The following is a 26778-nucleotide window of genomic DNA, read 5'->3' as shown; positions in this document are numbered from 1 at the left end:
ACTAGGCTATTCTAAAACCCTCATGGAAGCAATTCTCCTCCACTGAATTTGGGTTTCTTTTAGCAGAAAATACTACTAGACACCAAATGTGTAAAATAAGAATATTCATGAGAGTTAATAAGAATCAAAAATAAAGTTTTTATTATCACATTATTGTTGTACTAGGGGTACATTATGACATTTACAGAAGTTCTTACAGTACATCATTGTTGAATTCACCACCTCCATCATTCTCCTTTATCCTTTCCATCCCTGGAATAGTTTCAAAATGTCTCATTTTTGCATTTTCATACATGAGCACATGGTTATTTCACAACATTCACCCTCCTACACCCTTTCCTTATATCCTCACTTCTCCTACTGGTATCAAACTCCAGACAGGACCGGTTTTACCTTTCTGGTAAAACCATTTTTTAAAAAAGACATTTTTGTTTAAGATATCTCTACAGGGAGTTTCCTTGTCACATTTCCATGTATTATAACCAGAATTTGTTCATGCCTTCTATTTTTCTCTTTTCTACCTTAGTTCCCTGCTTATGGTGATTTCAATAGGTTTAAAAATTCTATATTCATTCTTGCATGGAAAATACATCAAACATATTCACCAAAAACCATGTTGCTTCTACTATTAAACAACTTTTAGTGACAGTGTTTGAAAAGCATCTCTATTATGGTTATAGGTTTTATTGATTTTTTCAATTTAACTTGTTACTATAGCTTACTGTTTTCATAATTTTTCCATTCAACATGTTTACTATATTAATTTTTTCCCTCTTGAGTAAGGCAGATCCATTTTATTATGGATTTACAATGAAGGAGGAATTCTGAAGTTGAGAATTTCAACAATAGTGCTTCACACACCCCTCATGAATTTAATATAAGATTATTTAATCCTAGATGATAATTTCATTCTCATTTGAGTTTTAATGTACAGGTAGGACTAGCAGCCTCTCTTTCCTCAAAATTACATCATATTAGTGGCTGATAACTCCACTGATTCTACTACTAGCAAAGTAGGAATCTTAAACATACATAGAATTCAAAATTTCCAGCAATTTGAAGAGGTATTCTTCACTTTCGAATCTTGGAAATCATTGGTGCTGTTAAACTCTCTTCTTCTGGTTAACTTTGATTTCTGATTAACAATGCAGAGTGGAAACAATAGATGGAGCTTGTGAGGATTTGGTGACATCTGTGTCCAGAACCTGTCAGAAGATACAAGGTGACTATGGGTGATGTACTTTCTATACAAGAATGAATGTAGTGGAAATACTATGTACTCACATATGAAAATGGAAAAATCAGACATTGAAACTATTCCAGAAATGTGGGGAAAGGGAGACAAATGATGGATTAAATGAATTCAACTATGATATATTGTAGGAACTTTTGTAAATGTCACCATGTACCCCCAGTACAATAATATAATAAAAAGAAAAAAGAGGAGGGAGAGGAAAGAGATGAGTCCTAATTTCAGAAGATGGATTTCTAAGTGGTTAAGTGATTGAATGGAGAAGAGTTGGGGAAAAAGAAATTAAAGACTCAGTAGACAAATTAAGAAAGAATAGAAAAGCAACACTGTGGTTATATGGACTCAAAATTGAATCACAAAGTTGTAATGACTAAACAGCTGAAATCACTGGGAATGGCCAAAACACTAATGATTTCTGTAAATACTTTTTTCTATTAGGTAGCTGAAACCTACCTAATTAATTTCTATCAATTTCCTCATAAATACAGTTATACAAACAAGCAATCCTTGACTTTCAGAGGTTTAACTTCAATAAAAACCTACATTTTTTGTATCAAACAAAAAAATCTTGTGTGCTGAATCTAGACATTTATATGACAGCTAGAAAAAGAACACTTTGAGGCACTGTGAGGAGCCACTCCCTGCTAACCAACAATGTAGTCTTCAAGATAGGTTGTTACTTTGGCCTTTTCAATTTTTAAATCCCATTTACCTTACTTGATATTGGAAAAAGGAAAATAAAATTGACAATACTACTTCTCATAGGAGAAGGCCTCATAAATGTACTGTCTCTTAGAGAGGACATTAAGTTGTCAGCCATGTTAAGAGGAGTGAGTCTTTAGCCTCATTACAACATTGGACTAAAATTAAAAATAAATGATGTATAAACATGAACAAAATGCCAGGCATATATTATCAAATATTATGAATAAAAGATATATTTGATTATGACTTTTATAACTTTTTATCTATTTAGGACTGGAATTTTATTTTAAATAGAAACTAATGAATTAACTTTTACATATATTTCCAGAAATGCTTTTAATATATTATTTCTGATAGCATGGAGTTGTCCATCTCTGAAAGGAAATTTATAAACTGGTGATCCCCAGAAAATGAACATTTTAGCATATTTCCTGGTGTGTAGAAATGTTCAGTTAATATTTGCTGAGAAAAAGAAGTGCATGAAGGTGCAATATATATAATATCTCCTAATAAATGGTAATTCAAGTAACCAGCTGAATCAAGACCCTAATTTCTTGCCATCTCTCCCTGAGATATTATGCCTGGTAGCTGACAGTGTTGATAATTTTAGTTTGATTCATCAAGTAGTTGGGTCTCAGACCTGCTAACTTTTATTTGTCAGGACAGCTGTAGCCTAGGCTGAATCTTGTATTATACTGATTCTCATCAAGTTTTCAGTTTGCATTAGAAAAAATATGACCAGTGACATAAACAATCAAGCATTTCCTTCTTTAAGGTGAACCACACCTCTAAATGAGCTCCTAACCTTATTTTGTCATTTTAGGTATGACTCGGAAAGCCATGTATCTTTAAATTTTAAATTCTCTGTTAGTGAATGTGGATTGAGGTAAATAACCAGAAAGTACAGGCAGTGATTTTAGAAAGATGAGATTCTCAGAAAGTGCTTCTCTTTGGAGCGCCCTGAGGGGAAAAGCCATTCTTATCATTTTTGTTTTTCTTATTTCATTCAAAATTTTTACATATTTAGGTTAGTCATGCTTAGAGAGAAAACACACATGATTATTTATTGGCACCATGTTGGAAACATGAGATTTTGTTAAATTTTTGTATTTTAACAGTGATGACAAAATTTAGGATTGTTTGTTATAAACATATTCTTGAAGGGGAACTGATTTAGTAGAATTTCTTCCAGGTTTGTATCCAGTGAGAAGTTCTTTTCGACTCTACGTTCCTTCTAAAAAAAAAAAAATTGGACCATTTTTTCTATTTTTATTAGTGTATATTAATTGTACAAAGGAGTTTCATTGTGATATTTCCATACATGTGTATAATGGATATTTTGATCAAATTCACTCTGTTACTCTTTCTTATCCCTCTTCCCCTTTTAAAACAATTTTAGTGGGTGTCATTATTCGTTTTTCATGCACGCTTATGAAGTACTTCAATGATGATATTCACCTCCCCTTCACTCTCTCCATTCCTTTTTTTTCTTTGTTTTTTCCCCCCACAAAATAACATTCTGTGAAAGGTTTATTTTATATAAACCAAGATATTAACAAGTCTATTAAGCATTCAACCTTTTAAATCTTGTGTTGTTAGGACCCCCGAGAGACAGAAAGCCACGCGTGAATGCAATCAACAAAGCAGAGTTTATTGGGCTGGCTAGCCAGTGTCGAGCTCCCACATGGACACGCAGGACAGGTTAGGAAAACATGACGACGAGCCTCTTTAGGGGAGATCTTATATAGACCATTATCTGTCATTATAGCAAAAGCCCGCGCGCGGCACATAGCCAATGATTTTGTAACACCACATACATTTTTAGCCTATCCATTTAAGAGTACGTGTACTTCCTAGCCTATAGAGTAAAAGGTCAGCATTTGCGCGCGTATTTACGTTATCAACATTGAGCAAGCAGGCAGAGCACATCTTGCACGTACATCCCGTCATCTTTCGCAACCTGCTCACATTCCTCACATTCTGTATGCCAGAGCCGAGCCCTGCTGCTCTGCTTATCTTATCTACAAGGGGCATTTGGTACTGGTTTCTCCAACAGGGGGGTGGGGGTCCGCTGAGACATCCTATTCCTTTCAGTGTTAGCTAAAGATAACTCCTTCCTGATGAAATCTGGAGGAGAGATAAATTATTTAGTTTTATGAGACAAATTGAGTAGTAATTGAGCCATTTTTTGATAATTAAAATTGTCTAGTAAGAAACATGACTCAGTTTCTTGACATGTTTCACTTACTTGCTTTTTTTATTAGAAATTATTTTTAACTTAGTTTTTAACCAACCCATCTACTTAATTCATAGAATTTTCAAATTACCTTATTTGCTTCAATTATCACATTTTACCAATAATAAATTAAGAAACCAAAGTGACTCATATAGGGTAAGTGATGTGTTAAAGACACCAATTTCAAGGCTGACATCAGCTTAGTTGACTCTTGGTTCCATCTGTTGTATGATATCACACTAGAGAGTGATGGCACAGTGAAGTACCAAAGGCCAAATGAAGAACAATATTTTAGACTTAACTCTTAGATTACTCATTAGGAATGTCGTTTCAAGACAAAAATACATCAGCCATAAACAACAAAGGCTTTGGAGAGGAACAGATCCTGATCCTGCATTGTGTCAGCTAGAATTTTAGTCTTTAGAGCCTATCATCTATTTTACAACCCAGGAAAATAATGTCTTCCTGAAATATTTGTAGAGCTTTGTTTTTAAAGTTTGTGTGTTTATTCAACATATCTATACTGAGCACCTTCTACTGGCAAGACAATGAACCAATAATTGCAAATTGGCTACTCTAAAATGAGCGAGACACACTATACAGAGTTATAAACCATTTGCACTGTTTTGTTTTTCTTTTTTAAATCGGTAATTCACTGGTTGACTATAAAGACATGGATAAAAGAAACAGCATGTTTTAGGGTCAACAAATATATTTGAGATAAGAGAAATTAGAAAAGAAAGTAGAAATGATTATTGTAATTTTAAATTACATAAAGCAATGATAAAATAAATGAACACTTTACTGAATGGTTTTATATTTGGTTGTGCAAAATCTGACAAGTCCACACTAAAAGATGTTTTATCAGCAATCAAATTATATGTAGTAAGTGGCATCTCAGTAGGCAAATAAAAGGATTCATCTGAAAATTAATTCACGATAAGCTGGAGGTGATGTTTTCATGAACAGTGTCATTATGATTTGCAGTGAAAATTTTCCATAGAAGTAAAGATTGCAAAGAATACTTTTGGGTGTAGCTTCAACATACTATGCTATTACAAATGAAAAATCACTTGCTTATTTTAGAACTTCTTACTCATTAATATGTGTCATTATTAAAATCCCTTGGTGCACATTCAAATATTAAAAGGAAAAAATAAGTGCAGCACACCTGGTTGCATATAATTGTCCTTGATTCAAATAGCAAAATGATCAAATTGCTCTTTAGTTAAAGATACATTATAGTCACTGATCTTGCTATTAATAGTTTTAAGCAGACACAGAGCACTTTAATGATGGCCTAAAATATGTAAAATTATATATTTTAACATTGTGAAGTGAAGGAAATGTAGAAATTGATATTCTTACCATGAAAGTTTTCATTGCAGCCTATACAAAGTGCTTTTCATCTATAAGACTATAGAATATGTACGGGAAATAGTTTTTATTTGATCAAAATAAATATTTAAGGACATGTTGGGAATAATACAGTTATAACTCTCATATGATTTTACTTCTTTTTTGGGAAAAAGATTCATTCTGGTCAACATGGTACTTCTACACATCTCCAGTGCCTGGCAGCTTTGTCTTCTCTGTCTTACTTCTGAGTTAAATGACTGGAATGTGAGATAGAACTGGGCAGAAGCAGGACAGAAAATGAGTGAGAATGAAGCAGGTGCCAGCCAGAGCTCTTCTATGTCAAATAGTGATGAAAAGCATCTGGGGTTACCTCTCAATTTATCTATAGGACCCTGACCATAACATGCTTCCACAGGAACATGCTTTGAAAATAATAGTAATTTATCAATATAATTTTGTCTTCTAAAACTTTACTCTTTAACTTAAATAGAGTCAATGAAGCTATTTCATGTACAGTTCAGATGGAAAAAATCTTGATAATTGGAAATTGAGCAATGAACTTCAGAAGCTGAAGGACAACCAAAATAACTGGCTGTCTCCTTTAACTCAACTTACTGTCACTTAACACTTCAGTTTACCAACCAGATTCGAATTCTAGTAATACATTTGCCTATAAACTGGGTTTATTGCTGCAGGACCTTCGTTGGTTTCCCTTGGCTTTGGTTTGCTCTTCTCTAAAATGAGAGTTTTGTATTTTAGTTTAAAGGTTCTTTAAAATGCCCTCAAAGTGTCGAATGATATGGATGACTTTGGTCCTTGCAAATTTCTAACAGTTGTTTTCTGTTAGCCCATTCCATTAGAATCCATTATTGGGTTAGTGATGTTGGGATCTCCAGCAAATTTCTTTTAAATATAAAATTCTGAAGGTTCTTAACCAGTGGGACCCTAAAGTCATCATTTTACAATAGTTCTCCAGGAGAATGAGGCTTAGCCATATTTGGGAAGCAACTGAATTGTTATAAATTGAGTGCTGCTTATTTGTCAGATCTGGGTGATGTCACAGCAGCCTCTCATCCTTGGTTGGGCAGTGGAGAATGTTCTGAAGAGTTATGTGGCATCAGTTTACCCTATCCTAGAGCCTTCACGTATTCAACTAGCAAATTCACATTATATCATTTTTTAAAAGGAAAGGGCATTCCCTGCATGTCTGGATTAGTTTAAATAGCAATTCAGGCTTGAGAAGGGGATCAGTTATATGACCCCTGTGTTAAGGATGGAGAAATAGAGCTGTTGCTGGTAATTTAACATCTGAGGAGACTGAATGGGTTGGAGCTGATTTAAAATCAGTAGAGGCAGCAGGGACAGATGGTTTCAGCCTCACATTTTATGTGTTTTTAAAGGGAAAAAATGTTCTATATCTTCACAGACGTTTTTATTCTCCTTTCAAAATGCAGAGTTTCTTCTTATAATAATGACACATATTCCAGAACAGCAGAGTCATTGTTTATCTCTTAGAAATGAAATTATCTCTGGGCCAGATACATCCCTGGAAACAGTAACTCAAAACTTCCCCAAAGGCCTTACTAATGTCCTTCAAAACAAACTCCAAATTAGGGGAAGAACATTTTATTTTTGTGATAATTTATCTCAAACTTTACTTTTACAATGCTCAGCACAAACCAGGCTGAGGAAATGCCCTGTCCCTCCCTTTTTGTGTCCACAAAAGGGACTTTCCAAGATTTACATGAAAATGCACAGATTTCCCCTCAAGGGGTCACTGCCCCCAGCGCTCATAAACTTAGAGGTTCTAAACTGCTAGAGAGAGAGTACTGGCTTTCCTAGAAGTTTGTGCAAGCTCCAAACCTCATATCTGTGTACAATTTGTATTCCATTTTATTATGTCACCTTATTTCCAAAGATTGAATCCTTACGTTTTTGAGCAGTGTCAAAAATGATGGCTTTTATTATCTTACAGTTTGTGTTAAGAGGATTCATTTGGCAGTATTCAACTCTTCAAATTAGTGCAGTTTATATGTACCAATTTCATGGATTGTGAATTCATTGTTATTTTTGCTAACTTTCATTCTAATTTTGCCTTAAAAATGAACAATAAGTAATAACAAAAATTGTATAGTAGCTAAAAGCCAGGTAGGATGAAGGTAGAAATGTATATACTTAGACAAGATAGACAAATAATGAGTTTATAAAATAAAGAAGGTTTTTAATTAGAACAGAAGGAAGCAATTTGTAAATGAAAAAGTAATTCACATTAATTGGCGACACAGACCCAGTTGCTTATGGTAGAAAATTGACTAATTTTGCAATGGAAATTTTAGCATAGAGACTGGAGAAAAGAATTTTAAACTTGATTCCAGTCTATTTGTAATAATAACTTATCTTTAAAAGAGATATTATTTTCATTGACAAATTTCAGTAACTTAAATAGCAGCTACTTTCAACTAAAATGCTCTCATAAATCTCAATAATGTTGATTACAGCTGCACATCATTGTGGGCTTGATATTCTGCAGGTATATTCTCCATGTGTATGTGTGTGTATTTTATAGTTGACATTAGTGATTCTACCTCAAATTTTCTGTTAGATAAGTTTATATTCTAAAGTAACTTATAATATGATAAATTGACAAATAAAAAAAGAATGTAAAAGAAAAATTATATGAAATAGAATTTTCCAAAATGAACTTAAATTGTTTTAACTTGAAAAATATCAATCATTTAAGGAATTGAAAATATTCAGCTTCTAAAGAAGAAGAGAAGAGAGTGGTAGAGAGAGAGTAATATTGGAATACATTGTATCTGTATAGAAATAAGACACAGTGAACTGCGCTGAAAACTGTTGAACAATTATGAGGAAGGGGAAAAGGGCAAGAAGAGTAATAGAGGTTGTTAGATTGACTAAAATACATATACGTAGGTGAAATATCAAGGCAAAACCCTACTGAACAATGAATAGACACTTAAGTTATGAAAGACAGGAATGTAAAACAGGTGTCATGATTTTTCAGTTCCTTTTGTTTTTATTTTATTATTTTTACATTTTACCCACCTTTCCCGCACTCCCTTGCTTCCAGGCAGAACCTGTTCTACCTTTTGTTCTCTGATTGTGTTGAAGAGAAAACATGAGAGGTAGTAAGAAAGAGATGCTGTTTTGCTAGTTTGAGATAATGATAGCTATACAGCAAGATTCCTAGTGTTGTTCCCATGCACATGTGTATTGCAACCCACAATACTCAACTCTACCAGACGTCTTTGCTACTTCCTAGTCCCCTTCCCATAGTGACCTCTGCCAATTTAAGATTATTATTATTCACTCTCATACAGTGAGCACATCAACCACATTCAAGTTTTAGATTTCCTTCCCTGTCCCGATTCCTCCCATGCGTGGTCTCCCTTTAGTGTATGACCCATGTTCAATAATATTACTGCATTTGTTCTAGGTCTACAATCTACATATAAGGGAGGACATATGATTTTTGGCATTCTGAGTCTCACTTCACTTAAGATGATGTTTTCCAATTCTATTCATCTACTTGTGAATGACAAAATTTCATTCTTCTTTGTGTCTGAATAAGATTCCTTAGTGTATAACTACCACATTTTCTTAATCCATTCTTTGGTACTGGGACATTTTGGTAGTTTCCATAGCTTGGCTATTGTGAATAATGCTGTAATAAACATGGATATGCAGGTGCCTTTGTAGTAACCTGACTTACATTCCTTTGGGTATAGCTATAGGAGTGGCATTGCTGGATTGTATGAAAGATCTATTTTAGTTGTTTAATGAGTCTCCACACCGTTTTCCATAGTGGTTGTACTAGCTTACATTTCCATCAGTAGTGTATGAGGGTTGTCATATATTGTTTTAGTTTCTGTTTATTGTGGAAGATTTTTATTTCTTCATCAATTTGAATGACAGTTTTGCTGAGTAGAGTATCCTAGGGCTGAAATTATTTTCATTCAGTGCCTGAAATACCTTACTCCACATCCTTTTTGATTTTAAGGTTTCTGTTGAGAAATCTGCTGTTATTCTGAATGGTTTACCTTCTTACATTATTTTTTTCTCTCTTATAGCCTTCAATATTCTTTCTCTGTTCTCTGTGCTTGTTCTTTAATGATACAATGCCATGGAGAGGTTCTATTTTGGCCAAGTCTTTTTTTTTGTTTGGATGTTTCCTGTACCTGAATGGGCAAAACTTTCTCGAGATTTGGGAATTTTTCTGTTACTGTTTTATTGAATATATTACATATCCCTTTGGCTTGCACCCCTTCTCTTTCTTTAGTGTCCATGATTCTCAGATTTGATCTTTTGATGGAGTCTCTGAGTTCTTGCATATATCTTTTGCAGCTCTTGAGTTGTTTGACTAATATTTTTTCTGTTTTTTCTTCACTGAAAGTTCAGCTCCTTGACCTACTCCGGTTCTCTAGGGCAGGTTTAGCGTTCCACACCCACCTCTGCTGTCACGTTAGTTTACAGTTCACTGTTTATGTTTTTCAGATTTGTTGAGGGGGGATTCAATCTGCCCAGGGATTGCACTGGATTATGTTCCCGGGGGCTGGGTAGGGGAGTAATGTGTGGTGTGTGATGTTCACCTGTTCATTCAATAGATTCACACAAGCAGCTTTGGAGCTGACTGGTGGGGAGAAATGACACTGCTTTTCTCATCATGCCATGGTGTAGGGAGGCTTTCCACAGGTTGCAGAGTTTGATTCTGATTGATGCTCTGTCTTCTGCTAGCTGGGAAAAAAAATAAAAACAGAAGAGACAGCCAGGGGACTTTTGTCCAGGACAGGATGTGTCCTGCTGGCTGTACTGCATGTGGCTGTTAGGTGCAATTAAAAGCTGATTCAAGGGTTGGTCCTTGAATTTTACGTGCACTTAATGTGTTGGTCGGTTATTATTTTGGCTAGAAGCAATCACAATTACCAAAGTGTAGCTCCTATGTCTCAAGGAGGTTTCTAAAGTAATGGAATTTAGGATTTCTGATTCCATACCCTAATTGGCATCAAAGAGATTTTTCAGTTCTTATAGCTCTTTGCTTCACTGGTACCAGCCTTTTTCATGTTGAAATAAAAGATTGCCTATTCACCATGATCCTATTGAAAGTGTACATGTTATGCCTCTCTCATGATCTCTTACCTGTAGAAAGAAGTATGTGAACCCCTTGTATGGAGAATGTTGCTGTCAGTGCACTGTGGATGCCCTCTGATTGTCTGTGGTCACTTCCTTTGGGCTATCTCAGAGGAAGGTAAATAACATTGACGCTGAACCAGATCTAGAGGTGTGTTATTTTCACAGGTTTCAACAGGCTGTTGTGAACCTGCCTTTGGACAATAGAAGATGAAAAACAGGGTGAGAAACCTATTTGACATTATAGGGGATGAAACTAAGACTCCACTAAGCATTGTTGCTTCTAAGAATAGTGATCTCCAGTTATTAGAAGCTAGGGAATCACTGTGATATTGGTATTCATCACCACCACAAAGAGTCTGACCCTTGTTGACTCTGTAGTTTAAGTCTGAGCAATTCTTGACTTGTTTCTCTCCAATGCTGCAAAACTCTCCAGATTTGGGAATTTTATTAAGTCATATAAATTAGAATGAGAGTTAGTTTTACGAACCACAGAGATCAGTCATCTTCCTTTTTAACCATGTCTAGCAACCATTTTATATTTGCTCCTAGTAGCTGGCCATATAAATCTTAATTAAAGACATTTTTAGACACGATTTAAGCTGTCACCCATTATAGCTTTGTTGAAATGTCCATGCCCATTCAAACGTTATCAAAATGCAGCATCTATTACCTTTACAGCTCATGTTGCATTCCTCTCTACAAGCATCATTAACACAGAGAAGGGGATGCATGCTGGGAGTGTAACTTTCCTTGACAGGAGGGGTTAAGCAACAACTAGCTGGCTTTACTTTTTCCACAGCTTTAGTTGTGCTTTCTAAAATCCTGGAACAATGGTTTGCTAGACACAAGATGTGTATAATAATAAGTTAAATACAAATAAACTTTTCATTTTCATTCCAAGTAACAGAGGGGTAAAATATTCATTATTTTTTTAGACCAATCTTATTTTAAGAAACAGCCTAAAACAATAAGGGCAACTTATTGGCATGACCCAATTGGGTGTTTCCAAATTTAAGAAAAAACTGGCACCTAAATCCATAAACAAAAAAAGGTGGTATTGATTCTAAACTGCTTTTCTAGCAGTTTCATGTAGAAACAGATGCAACTTAAAGCCAATATATCTACCTTGGAATGATCTTTCAGAGGTGAGAATTTTAGATGAAGATCTAATAGTATGACTATGTAAGAGATTTTAAAGTAGAGAGCTGAAAATTATAGAAGATAAGCCTTCAGAACATTGCAACATCAAATATTATCACCGCAGTGACACTAATAAAAAATACTGCAAGTTTTTTAGTCATGGGGAATAAAAGAACCAAATAGGGTACTCAGATGTAAATCAGTGGCATGTTATAGCACTAAACAATTCAGATACTATTTAGGTTTCAGCGTTGCTGCCAGGCAGGTCACAATAAGGGTTAAAACACTTACCAGTTGTGACACTGTGTCTTGATAACCCTATTAATCCTTCAGAGGCACTAGAGGAAATAGCTAATAACTGAGAACAAGTTGTAACTAATACAAATGTGTTTCATCCAGTTGTAATCCCTTCTCAATTATTCAGGAAGCTTTTTAAACTAAAACCTTTCAGATCCTCTGTGTATCATTCATCTCTAAGAATGTTGGCAGTGTTTCTGCTGATTCCAAAGAGGCAGCTGGTCATTTTCAATCTCTCCTCTCTTTCTTTCTCCAACTCAAATCAGAAGCCCTTCCAAGATGGGACTTTGTAGCTCACTTGTTTCACTTACATCCTTAAAACCTGGCACAGGGGTCAGGAGTGTACAGGGATTTGAAAATGTAATTAATGCTGTTGGTGGAAATATTTCTGAGGACACATTTTGTGAGTGAACCAGTGAGTTATAGACTCCTCACTCCCTTGGAAAGATTGTGATTTTAAGGCCCAGATATGCATTACCTAATTCTAATATTTCTCTTTCTTAGCAATGTTATTAAAAGAAAGAAAGCCACTATATTTCTCTGTAATCATCTTGTTTAGCTATGTACGAAAGACCATGATTATATTGTTTCTTTTAAATTTTAGAGAAATTGTTACATCTTAATAGATTTTTTACTGTTTTCCTGACATTTTTCGAGCAGTGTTTACATGTTTGGTGGGAAGTTTATACAGGAACAATAAACACATGAAGTATATTAGAGCATCTTCATCTTTATGCCCTGGATCAACATGAGGTTTGTTTTAAAAACAATTGCCTCATAAAAACCAGTTTGTTCATTCATTCATTCAGCAATTTCTTCTGCAAAGTAAAATAAATAAAATAAAAAATATATATACAATATTAATTTTAATAATTAGTGGGAAAAATTTAAGGTAGGTAAGGGTAATAGGAGGCAGAATTATAAGGTGGCCAAAGGTATTGTTGTGAAGGTGACATTTCATTCAAGACCTGAAGGTGGTGCCTTTCAGCTCTCCAGGAGACAAGCATCCTAAGCAGTAGGAGATTATCTGCTAAAGGTAGTTGCTCAACAATAACCAAGAGACTAGTGTAGCTGGAGCTGAGCCGGAGCTCAAACTGGTGACGGGACCCATTGTATATGGCTACATGTATTGTATATGACTATATGGCCATTGTATATGGCCTTTTCAAGAACATATTTTTTTCAAATGATGTGGAAAGTCCCAGGAGAATTTTGTGCAATAAATAGGAGAATTTTGTGCATAGGTTATATAGATTGAATGAATTTAGCATAAGAATTTAGAATAACTAAACACAGTGGCTTATTAAAGCAATCTGCAAAGTTATTAGAGAAGAGAGGAATTTTCTGATTCCTTGTAATTATTTGAAAAGATGATTTATTATAAATTTGCCCTGACATTATTATCTGAAATGAATTATATAAAAATCCCACAGTTTATGTAACACTGAGATGCAATAGAAGTTTAAAGATTTCCTTGTACAGATAAACTTATGATATTGTTATGGCCTTCTTTTAACATTTATGATATAGATTAAAATATGAGGAATCCTAAATGGCATGAGGCAGGCTGCATCTCTGATGTGGGTGACTCTCACAGTTTCTGGTAGAGCACATTTGCTTTCCTGGGTGGCTGTATAGATATCAGCACCAACAATTCCCTTTAGAAAGGATTACTAATAATTTGATGAGCACAACTGAAAAATGTTGACAATCATTAGGCATTTTTCCCTTTTGGAGGAGAGTGCTTTGGAATAATAGGAATCAATATTCTTCTATTTACCAGATCTGTGACAATGAGCGAGTTCCTTGTATCCTTTGAGCTATAATTTCCTCCTTTTTGGAATGGAAATGATATGTTATCTATTATGTTCATGATGAGTCAATAAACTAAGGTAAATAGAAGCTCTCTGCACAGTACTGACACTATCAGCACATAATAGATTTTAGTTTTTTCTTCTCATCTTGTCCACCTTCCCTCTTCACCTTTTGTGTCACGTCTGAGCATCATCACAGTTATTTCTGTAAGGAACCATAATGGTCTTCTACTCTGACAATCCATCTGAAACTTAATTCCCAACTGAAGACAAGTTGTGGTTTTGTTGGTTTTCAACAATAGCAGTGATTGAGAACATAACTATTGTCATGATATTGTCAATCTTACTTTTGGAAAATGGAGAGAGTACACAATGGTATTAATTTTTATTTGTTAGGCTAAAGACCATCTTCTAGAACCAGTCAAGGCAAATTAATCTAACCTCTTTTAGACATGACAGCCTTATAAATTTCAAAGTCATCTAAGATGTTTTTGCTAAGCTTTTTCTTTTAAAAACATCTTCCATTCCTTCCTCCAAAACTAATCTTTGTTTTTTTTTTTCATTTTTCTTTTATTATTCATATGTGTATACAAGGCTTGGGTCATTTCTCCCCCCTGCCCCCACCCCCTCCCTTACCACCCACTCCACCTCCTCCCTCTCCCCCCCCTCAATACCCAGCAGAAACTATTTTGCCCTTATTTCTAATTTTGTTGTAGAGAGAGTATAAGCAATAATAGGAAGGAACAAGGGTTTTTGCTGGTTGAGATAAGGATAGCTATACAGGGCATTGACTCACATTGATTTCCTGTGCATGGGTGTTACCTTCTAGGTTAATTCTTTTTGATCTAACCTTTTCTCTAGTACCTGTTCCCCTTTTCCTATTGGCCTCAGTTGCTTTAAGGTATCTGCTTTAGTTTCTCTGCGTTAAGGGCAACAAATGCTAGCTAGTTTTTTAGGTGTCTTACCTATCCTCACCCCTCCCTTGTGTGCTCTCGCTTTTATCATGTGCTCATAGTCCAATCCCCTTGTTGTGTTTGCCCTTGATCTAATGTCCACATATGAGGGAGAACATACGATTTTTGGTTTTTTGAGCCAGGCTAACCTCACTCAGAATGATGTTCTCCAATTCCATCCATTTACCAGCGAATGATAACATTTCGTTCTTCTTCATGGCTGCATAAAATTCCATTGTGTATAGATACCACATTTTCTTAATCCATTCGTCAGTGCTGGGGCATCTTGGCTGTTTCCATAACTTGGCTATTGTGAATAGTGCCGCAATAAACATGGATGTGCAGGTGCCTCTGGAGTAACAGTCTTTTGGGTATATCCCCAAGAGTGGTATTGCTGGATCAAATGGTAGATCGATGTCCTTGATCTACCTCCAAATTTTTTTCCAGAGTGGTTGTACTAGTCTACATTCCCACCAACAGTGTAAGAGGGTTCCTTTTTCCCCACATCCTCGCCAACACCTGTTGTTGGTGGTGTTGTTGATGATGGCTATTCTAACAGGGGTGAGGTGGAATCTTAGCGTGGTTTTAATTTGCATTTCCTTTATTGCTAGAGATGGTGAGCATTTTTTCATGTGTTTTCTGGCCATTTGAATTTCTTCTTTTGAGAAAGTTCTGTTTAGTTCACGTGCCCATTTCTTTATTGGTTCATTAGTTTTGTGAGAATTTAGTTTTTTAAGTTCCCTGTATATTCTGGTTATCAGTCCTTTGTCTGATGTATAGTTGGAAAATATTTTCTCCCATTCTGTGGGTGTTCTCTTCAGTTTAGAGACCATTTCTTTTGATGAACAGAAGCTTTTTAGTTTTATGAGGTCCCATTTATCTATGCTATCTCTTAGTTGCTGTGCTGCTGGGGTTTCATTGAGAAAGTTCTTACCTATACCTACTAACTCCAGAGTATTTCCTACTCTTTCTTGTATCAACTTAAGAGTTTGTGGTCTGATATTAAGATCCTTGATCCATTTTGAGTTAATCTTGGTATAGGGTGATATACATGGATCTAGTTTCAGTTTTTTGCAGACTGCTAACCACAAAACTAATCTTTGTATAACATGGTTTTGATTCTCCTCATTTTCTTGTGACTCTCCTCTGAATGTATTCCAGCTTACCTTTAGGCTTGTAGTGTGTGACTTAGAAGTGGTTTGATATAGAGGCATAATAGAATGGAATTATTTTTCTCTTGATCTGGACAAAATATTCTATTAATGCAGCCAAGAATTGCATTAGTTCCTTTGGCAATCGCTATCAGTACTGATTTACATCAAGCTCTCTATCAAATAATCCTGCTGAGACTTTTTTTAATTTATGCTCTTGCTAAGCTATGCCTCTGACATCCATATAAGTTTAGTTGCTGTTTGAAATAAAAGTAAGGAATTTTTGTTTTCCTGATTGAATTTTATCTTACATGTCCATTGTTCCATCTGTTGGGATTTAAAAATTTTTTTTCATCTTTTAGGAATTAGTACTTTTAGAACTGAGCTCAAATAAGCTCGTAATATTTTTAAGGACTATTCTTTTACAGACTGTCTTATAAATTTATCAGGAGGCATAAAGGCTAAAATAATAGATCTAGAGAACAACCAGACCAAGTTCCTACTATGTGCTGCACTGTCCTAGGTACTTGAGAACATTTATTAAATGGGAAAGACAAAAATATTAGTTCTTGAGCAGACTTTAGTCTAAAAGGAAAATAAACTTTACCAAGGAATATGTGTTCTCTAATTCTTATTTTTCTCATTGAAAAATAAAAGTATTTATGCTACCTTATAAGATTAAGTGTATTCATCAGTGTTCTCCAGAGAAAGAGACAACAGGATGTGTGCCTTATAATAAATAAAGAGATTTGCTGTAAGGAATTTGTTCATGCCTTTATGGATGCTGATTTGTCCCAAGACCTGTAGGGTCAGTTAGCTGGAGACTCAGGAGACCCAAAGGTGTAGCTCTAAAGGACGGTAGGCTCAAGACCCAGCAAGAATCAATGATTCAGTTTGAACTCAGTCAGAAATAAAATCAGTATCCCAGTTAAAGGCAGTCAGGTGGGAAGAATTCTCTCTTACTGTGGGGGAAGCTCAGTCTTTTTTGTTCTACTTATGTGACCTTATTGGACAAACCCACAGGAGGCAGAGCAACCTGCTTTATGCACTCTGCACGTTGAAATGTTAATCTTATCCCAAACATCCTTAAAGTATAATGTTTGATCAAATATCTGAGTATACCATGACTGTGAAGTTGACACAAAATTTACCATCATAGTGGTGAAGCTCATGAGTTATTGTACACAGAGGCTTAGCATAGTGTGTTAGTCAGACTTTTCATTGCTGGGACCAAAAATCCTGGGATAAAGGGAGGTATTATTTATTTTGTCTCATGGTGTCAGTTCCAGTCATTATGGTAAGGAGGGCATGGCAGAGCAGAGCTCATCTCATGGTGGCCAGGAAGGACAGAAAGAGAGAAAGAAAGAGAGAGAGATAAAGAGAGCAAGAGAGCGAGAGAGAGAGAGAGAGAGAGAGAGAGAGAGAGAGAGAGAGAGAGAAAGAGAGAGAGAGAGAGAGAGAGAGAGAAAGAGAGAATGCCTGCTTTTAGGCTGGTTGTTTTTCTCTTTCTCCCCTTTTTATCCATCTGGGCCCCCAGGGTTGAGATTTGCCACCCACATGCAAGGCAGATCCTCCCCACCTTAGTTAATTCTTTCTGGAAGCACACTCATGGACACATCCAGAGGTGTGTTTTCCTAATCTCCTAGGCACTTCTCAATCCAATCAAGTATACAATCAAGAATAACAATCACTCTGGGTAAGTGGTGGCTGAAGTCTGAAATCTTAGCTACTTGGGAGGTGGCAATTAGGAGGATTGTATTTCAAGACCAGCTGGGTCAAAAATGTTTGTGAGACCCCCATCTCAACCAATGGCTGGGTGAGACAGAGTGCAGCTGTCACCCCAACTATTCAGAGAAACACAAATAGGAGTTCTGCAGTTCATAGCAACCTGGGCATAAAGCGAGACCCCATCTCAAAAATAACCAACACAAAAAGGGTTAGATGCATAGCTCGGGAGCATTTGCCTAGCAAGTGCAAGGTCCTGATTTCAAATCCCAGTACTATACCCTTAAAAAAAAAGATTAACCATCACACATAGTGAGCTCTTAAGAAATAATAGTAATTATTTTCATGCAGTATTTTTTCAAACCACAAATCACAGTCCTGTAACATTGACACAGTATTGAGAATTTTGGCACTCTGTCTGCTGGTGTCAGACTCCATTTATTGTTCAGACTTGGGAAGCCATGACAGTCATGTTGTGTATGTTCAGCTGACAGTTATTTCTCTGCTGGTGCCTATTTCAAGGCTCTGTGAAAATTTGCTCTCCATCTCCCGTGTGTGAGGCAAGGGACCTTCTTGCCATCTGGATAAGTCTGTCGTGATGAAATACTTATGAAAGTTCTTTCAATATTGTTTGGCAGTGTTTCCTTTTAAAGAAAATATTACAAGATTTGGGAAGGTTTAAGAAAGACTGAAAGGTAGATCTTTTCAACCTCTGCTTTGAAGTTACTGCAGGTGTAGTTCATTTTACTTACAGTGAACTCAATAATTAACTATCATTTCAGGGTAAGGCCAACTCATAACACTGTCAAATAATTCACACCTGTAAAAATGGCAGTTGTCTCATTTTCTTGTTATGCCAATACTTGTCAGCCTTGGCAACAGCTTTCAGCTCTGTTAAATGTTGTTTAAATGTTAGGGATCTAAAACGAAATTGATAATAAATCAAATAGGGATTTAATACTGTACTCAAAGGCAGGCATACTCAGCAAGGCTTACAAATAAAAATGACAGATTTTTATGCTTTGACTGCAGTGAGGGTTTTATTGAGATTTTGATTATCTTCTAAAGGTTGAGATTTAATTAGTTTTTAGAATTGCAAATTTGTAAAAGTATTTTGTAAATTATATTGACTTGTAATAATGAATGATGAAAATATTTTATATAAAAAATTACTTTCTATTGGGAAAATAAGTATTACCAAATCTGGAACTTTATATTTGTTTTACTTTTTGTTATGAAAAATTTCAGCCATACTAAGGGTAGAAAGGATATATACATACTTTCATCACTTATATTAAATGTATTAATATTTTATAATATTCCCCCATCTAGTTTTTTGAACTTTAATTTTGAACTTATCTTCTGTTTGTATTTTTAAAGCATTATATTAGTTAGGTAGAAAAGAAATCCTACCTTTTCTTTAAAAATTGCTATAAATGTAGAACAAATACAGGCAGAATGATTATTAATTTTTTTCTAGAAAAAGGTAATAGCTCTCTAAGGCTGAGCAATGTAGAGAAGTTGGTAGCCTCTTTCTCCATGCTTTCATAATTAGTGAGGAGCTATTCTGTTTCTATGATTTTGCTCTGGGTGTATCTCTAGCCACATCCTTCCCAAAGGTATGAATGTGACAGAGTATCCATAAGCAAAGGCTGAGTGTGCCACTGATGTAGGAAGATACTCTAGAACCCTTCTGTCTGCAGAAGGCAAGGGAGGGTCGGCTGATGGCTTAGCTGGGAGAATTGATGATGGCCTCCAGTGAGAGGCAATGTGGTGGCTTTAGAACAAAGTGAATAAGGTAAAAATTCTGGTCCGATTTTTAGTAGTCAACTTCCTTAAGCATCAGGTGTCACCACAATTGTAATATCAATAGAATAATGTCTGCACTACATCATGGTTGTGAGGATCAGGTGCATGTACCTGTACTGTAATCACAGCTGATGTTTTGTTGAAATAGTCCATTGGGAAGAGGGATCATGGTATTTAAGTCACATGTGGGTGGTGTGTAAATCCCTTCAGTCGCCTTACTTGCTGTGTGCCTTAGGCAACTTCATCAATCTAATGGATTCAGTGCCTTCTGCTGGTAAAAGAATCAAAAATATCTAATTTCAGGTCTCAACTTTGACTAGGCTAAGGTTGCTCAGATAATTGGTCAAATACTATTCCTGGATGGGTTTGTGAGGGTGTATCTGGAAGAGATTAGCATTTGAATTAGAAGACTGAGTAAAGAAGATCTCACACACCAATACCAGCCATTTCCAATCTGCTGGGGCAAAAAGAACAAATAGGCAGAGGCAGAGTGAATTCTCTCCTTCTTCCTCTTTCCCTCCCTGTCTCTGTCTTTCTCCTTGAGCAAGGTCATCTATCTTTTCCTACTCTTGGACACATTGGAGGCCTGATTCTGGTGCCAATCAATTCTGTGACTTATACCAGTCCTCTTCTGCATAACCTCATGAGCCAATTACCATAATAAATCCACATGCATTTATATCTATGTCATCTGTATCTATATCTGTATGTATATCTATAACTATACTTACTGATTATACTTATCTATAACTATACCTATTGGTTCTGTTTCTGTAGTGAACTCTCATACTCTCACAGCATTTTTTCTGAGGGCTAGTAATTGTGATGTAGGCAAGTAGCAGTCTTCTTGAATATCTAGGACTGGGCATGGTAGTGCACACCTGTAATCTCAGCTCTTCAGGAGGCAGAAATGCATCTTGGGGAAAAAAGTTACTGAGACCTCATCTCAACCAACAAGGTGTATGTGATGGTACATGTCTATAATCCCAGCTTCACAGGAGGTATAGTTGAAGGATCATGGTTCCAAGTCTGGTCTTGAGCATAAGTGTGAGACAGTATTCAAAAAAACAACTAAAGCAAAAAAGGGCTAGGGACAAAGCTCAAGTGGCAGATGCCTGCCTAGCAAGGGAGAAGCCCTGAGTTCAAACCATAGTACCACGACACATACACACACACACACACACACACACACACACACACACACACATTCAAGAATATCTGTTTCTAAGAATGTTGCTTAATTAATCAGTTTCTATCTCTCAAGGTACTTTTTTAGTTTAATGGTATGGGTCTTAATATTCTTGATATTTTTGTTAGTATTTTGATAAAGATATAAGTAGGCATGTCAAACTTGAAAGTAGCTGAATTTAGGTTCCAAAGTTCTCAGTAGGCCAGAACTGTAGGTTGAAATTAACAAAAAATTACACAGGAAAAATTGATCAATGTAGTAATTTTAACTGACCCTAACTATTTTATGAGCCAACATTGTGAAAAGCTATTAAAATTTTATTCTATTTTAGGCTAATTAATTCAGATATGAAGAATAAGTTAAGGAATATAAAGCCTTTTTTTGTATTCAAATGGGTGTGGCCACATCTGGAATTTTGTGTTTTTTACTAGTTTTTAAAAGTTTCTTTGGCAGTACTGGGGTTTGAACTCAAGGCTTCACACTTGCTAGGCAGGTGCTCTGCAGATTGAGCCATACTCCCAGCCCTTTTTGCTCTGCTTATTTTGTAGATGTGGTTTCCCCTGACTGGTCTGGACCAAGATCTTCCCATTTTACACATACCACCTTAGGTGTGATGATAGGCATGCCACCGTATCCAGCTCTTTTCCTTTGAAATGGGGTCTTATGAACTTATTATGCCTGGGTTAGCCTGAAACTTCCTTTTTCCTGATCTCAGACTCCTCTGTCGCTTGGGATGGCAGGTGCATACCCCTGCACTCAGCTGTTGGTTGAGACAGGGTCTGATGAATTATTTGCCCATGTTGGTCCCAAACTGTGATCCTCCCAATCTCAGACTCTTAAGTAGTTAGCATTACGGGTGTGAGCAACTGGAACCTGGCTGGTTTCTTTTTACCTTGATTAAATATTATAGAAGGATTTATAAGGATTTATAGTTGTGCACCAGTGGTTCTTGCCTGTAATCCTAGCTACTCAGGAGGCAGAGATCAGGAGGATCACGGTTCAAAGCCAACCAAAGCAAATAGTTTGCAAGATCCCATCTTGAAAAACTCTTCACAAAAAAAGAGCTGGTGGAGTGGCTCAAGGTGTAGGCCCTGAGTTCAAGCTCCAGAAGCACAAGAAAAAAAAAGGAATTTATAAGCTAAAGTAAACTATACTAGAGAAGAAATGACAAGGTGGGCATCGAGTTTTAAAAGCTAGATGTTTCTCAAGCTATCTACATTTGAGACCAGAAGACATTTTGTGGAGGGGTGGAGAAGCTACCTTGTGCAATGCATGTCTACCAGTTCCTAGGCCTCCACCCACTACCTGCTAATAGAACTTACACCTCCTGACCCAGAGTGACAGCACATAATGTCTCCAGGTGCTGCCAGCTATTCCACGGAAGGCAAAAATGTCTCAGGTTGAAGAGGAAATGTGAAGAACTGAGAATTATAATCACTATGAATAATAGGGCTAGTTGTCCTTCATTCTTGGGACTGTACCAACTCCACAATTTTATTTTGTTTTTTATGTCTCTGTCTTTTAGACTATGCCTTGCCATTACATTGATCTTTTTTGCAGTCAGGAATTGTGTTTTTCTTTTTTTTTTTTTTTAGCATGCAGAGTAGCTCTTGGTACACAGTAGATTCTTAGAGATTTATAAAATAAAGTAAGAAAAACTAAAGAAGAAATGACTTGATGTGGACAGTTACTAAAGACATTTTTAGAAACTGTAGAACAGCTGCCAGAAGGAAGATGGAAGAGAGATGGAATGCTTCACCAGAGGCAGAACCAACAGCAATGGATAAAAGTTACTGATGCAGAGATTTCACCTTATTTTAAGGTCAAATTTTCTACAAAACTGTACTTAGCATCAAGAAGTTTTTAGACCACATTAATTATTAGCATTTAGATAAGAGTATCATATAATAGAAATGTGGCAATATTGTTAAGATTCTGAGATATATTAAATTTATAATGTGTAAAATATTGATCAAATGTAATTTCTCTGATTTTCCTATTTAAAAGTCTACATTTATTAAATAACTGAAAAGAATTTAGATAGAGAAAAGAATATCTCCTTTGTGTGTGTGTGTGTGTATACGTGTGTAGTATTTGGTAGCCTTTTTTGAATGAGTAATGGCAATGCTAATAATGATAAGAAATGTTTATTGAGTGTTTATTATAGTTGTTGTGTTGTTCTTTAAACATATTCTCATTTAATTCCTATACCACTTCAATGAAATGGATACTTTTACTCTTTGTAATTACAGATAACCCTTTTCCAAAAACTAACACAACTTATAAATAAAGTATGCATTGTTTTCAAACTTGCCACTTTGGGAAGTATGTATTGAAATCTGTATTTCTTTGAGTAGTTCATAATATTGTCAGTCCTATTTACATTTTTTGGAAAGTGCCTATAGCATCATTTTTTTTCTAAGTTAAATGTTCACCCTGTATATCTGAACTAACCATCTTATTGTCTGGTATCCGACCAACTTAGTAGGTTTGTGACTCATCCATGGAGAATTTCATTCTATGATTACTAAAAACTTCATAAAACCTCACTCCCTATCTCATTTATCTAACAAGGGTTTCCATTTTATGGTTAGTATGAGAACAATTCAAAAATCACTTCCAGTTTCCCAAAAACATTTCCAAAAGTAGAACAGGACTCAGATTCATGAGATTTTTCAAAATTTATGTTCAATATTGACTTTAGGCTTCCTTAGGATTTTTACCTGTGGTCAGACCTCAGAACTAAACCATCTTGAGATGTGGGGCAAGAACTGTGTGAAGGGAGAAGATTCAGCTCTGTTAAAGTGGGGGCAGACATTCCCCAGAGCAAGCACTGGAGCAAGAGAGCAAGAGCAGCCTGAGAAGGGTTTCACAGTGTGCAAGCTTGGAAAGCCATGTATTGATGAGTGATTTTCTTTTTTCCTATTCAACTAAGGAGAGGGTTAAACTCAAACAGGAGGGTTTGGGTTGCAGATTACAAAGGCTATGGGGTACTAAAATTCATTACTGAGGGAATTTGCATGTAATCAAGTTACCTTAAAATGACAAGCAGTTGGCATTTATTTGAAATCATCAGTCTTGTTACTTTTGATGTTATCATTGAATAAGAAATATTTATTCGAAAGTATTCCCTACTGAATTTTTAAAATTAGGGACTAATTTAAAACCACTTCTGTTTATTCAGAGATGAATGAAATTCAATTCTAAAATACTTATTGATATAAGGATCAAGAGCCTAATTATCTAGAGAAGTCAGAGAAAGTCTAAGATGATCCATATGAGTATTTATAGATTTATCTGGTGGGGAGGGGCTCAGAGTATATCTTTTCTATCCAGGTTTTAGGTAGGATTTGTTTAGTAAATAAAACTATAGGATGCTCAGTTAAATGTGAATTTCTGATTCAGAATTGTGTTCTGAAGACTGCACATATAAGTTGTTATTATTTATGTGAAATTCAAATTTAACTGGGTGTCATATTTTACCTGGCAATTCCAGTTATAAAATGAACATAGATGGATTAATCTTGAAGCCAACGAAGTTTAAGTTTTTAGGGTTCACACAGGCACACTTAAAAAATCTACTCCTGTATTTGTAGTTTTATAGTCTTTTTTAATGAAAAAGAGTCTTCTCCCTAATTACATAAATCTTAGTTCCTCAAAACCTGGATGTGTCCCGCCAGGGGAAGTAATTTGAGGAGACAGGATAGAAAAGGTAGAGGAGAAAGTGAATTTAACAGACTCAAAGAAATTGTTGATGCCCTTGTCACATGTGGAAATTATTTTGCAGGACATAATTAAATAATCACTGGGCCCTGAAGCATTTTTTTGTACTTGAAACTTCATTGTCACTATATAGGCAAGAAACAGAGAAATAAATTTTCCACTGTGTTGACATAGCCTGAGTGGTTAATCCAAATACTCCAACAAATTCAGTAAATCTTTTTCCCCCCATGGATACAATCAGCAAATGTAGACCCAACAATTTCATTTCCACTTAACAAACTAGTTCAGCTTTTCAGATGTTGTAGACTTTAATGTGTAAAGGACATTATAAAATAAAAATGAGAGAGGAAAAGGAGAAGGGGCCCCTGGAGAAGCAGATCTCACTTGGTTCTAAGCCTCATCTGTGGGGAAGGCGAAGCTAAATAAATGTCTGTTGCTTTGATATAATGCTCAGCTTTGTGGAATAAACGACAGAAGTGACTAAACTATCATGCATCTAACAAGACTATAAGAGTGATAATCCTCTTTTTAATTACTCCAGATACTGCCTGATTCTTACAGCCTATACTTTGGGGGCATTGTAATGCTGTTGATTGGGTTTTCAGGTCAGATCTTTTGTGGCTGTAAGGGGCACACAGTCTGCAGAGAATTGTCCCACTCAGCTGCCTGATGTATTAAGTAATCCATAGAAGGAGGTATTGAACTTCTCATCATTCAAGAAAGTGATTCAACAGATATTTGTTGTATGTCTTTTGAGTACCAGATATTGTATTAAGAACGGGATTGCTTTCCTTTTAGAGTATTAAATTGTGAATTAATTGGTTGAATGAGCAATTGATTGAGTCTACACGTTTAGACTGTATAAATAAAAAACACATATTTGTGAAAATAGAGTGTGCCCTACACTATGCTTAACATTGTATTAATTAGATGGTAGTTTTCAATTTTTAGCTCTTTTGCTTTGTGCCACTGGCATGCTTTCCACTAGTGAATTTGAAATGTACGCCACTGCTGCATTAACTTGGAATTGACCACAGACTTGGTAATTGGAATGACACTTTGTACTATGCTGTAGAGACTCCAAGTGAATTTTTATGGTTTATCTTGTCTCTGGTACTACTGTGATTCACCATGGAAAGAACATACAACTGAAAGTCACTGGTAAAGGGAAAATGATGAAAACACACAAAGGAGAAGTATCTGTGGCTGTGGTGGTAAATCACTAATATTTGTTGCTGTGTTTCATACAGCATTATGATAGCAACAGCAAGACAAATGTAAAAATAACTGTAACAAAGGTATATTGAAATGTGTTTATAAAGAGACACAGAATATTGCATAATTTTCAGTAGTGGAATAGCCTACCTTTGAACTGGAGAAGTATTTGGGAGAAGCACGCTTTAAGCTAGGTGCTTTAAACAATTTCAACAGGTAAAAATGCCATGGGGATGAATGAGTAGTCAGTATTCATATAGTATTCTGAAACTTTGTGGGCAGTGAAAACTTGGATCATCTTTCAAAAGCCTTTCTACCCTTGGAAATTGAACATGGCTTTGACTTCCTGGGAACTTTAAATTATATCTGAGTACATTAGAAATGTCCTCCTTGACTGGAGCCACTGAAGCCATTCCAGACTCTCCAAAATCTTCCTCCCATCCAAAAATGGGGATGGGCAGGAAGCATTCAGTGGCCTGATGCTATTTGCTGATACTATCGAGCATTCTGCAGCCAGTCAAAAGGGCAGTCAGAGGCTTCTATCGCCCATTTTTGCTCCATCTGGAGAGTCTTACAGATCTTCTTTAGACTTAACAATCACACATTCCACACTTCTTACATATAGCTTCTCCATATATTTTCTTTCTTAATTGGCACAGAACCGTTTGACAGTCTTATCATCCTTATTTTTACTGATGATGATTCTGATTTTAACCAGGGTCTGGAAGCAGGAGGTTTTTTGTAGATAGTACTGGACTTTGAAATTAGGAAACTGAGGACAAGAATGTTAAACGACAGACTCACAGCTACTAAATGACTGGGCCAGGATTTTGACTTGTTTCCTTACACTAGACCATTAACTATCTGGTCTTCAATAGAACCAAGAATTTATTGGATATTATCATGAAACTTTTATAGAAGCAACTCCAAAGTAAACATGATATTTCTGAGCACTTTATGCATAAAATAATAATTACAAAATCAAATAGGCAAGCCTTATTTTTCTGTGGGAAGCGCCAGAAAGCTGTGCAGTAAGATTATCTACAATTAATCTGTGCG

The 26778-nt window shown here is 35.8% G+C and overlaps 1 long non-coding RNA gene across 5 annotated transcripts in view; it reads left to right on the top strand.

Moving 5' to 3' along the window:
- The window catches only part of LOC141411452 (uncharacterized), a 150839-nt gene that overhangs the window by 3909 nt on the left and 120152 nt on the right, over positions 1 to 26778 (top strand). For 3 of the 5 annotated variants that reach the window (XR_012436208.1, XR_012436206.1, XR_012436207.1), the window contains exon 2: positions 1152 to 1222. The exons of the other annotated variants lie outside the window; for them this stretch is intronic. This is a non-coding gene — a long non-coding RNA (uncharacterized lncRNA). The remainder of the gene's footprint in view (positions 1 to 1151; positions 1223 to 26778) is intronic. 5 annotated transcript variants of the gene reach the window in all.

The sequence above is a fragment of the Castor canadensis genome, chromosome 10, assembly GCF_047511655.1.
Source record: "Castor canadensis chromosome 10, mCasCan1.hap1v2, whole genome shotgun sequence".
NCBI classification, from domain to species: Eukaryota; Metazoa; Chordata; class Mammalia; order Rodentia; family Castoridae; genus Castor; species Castor canadensis.
The sequence above is the reverse complement of the archived record's forward strand: the minus strand, read 5'-3'. Positions and strand labels throughout refer to the sequence as shown.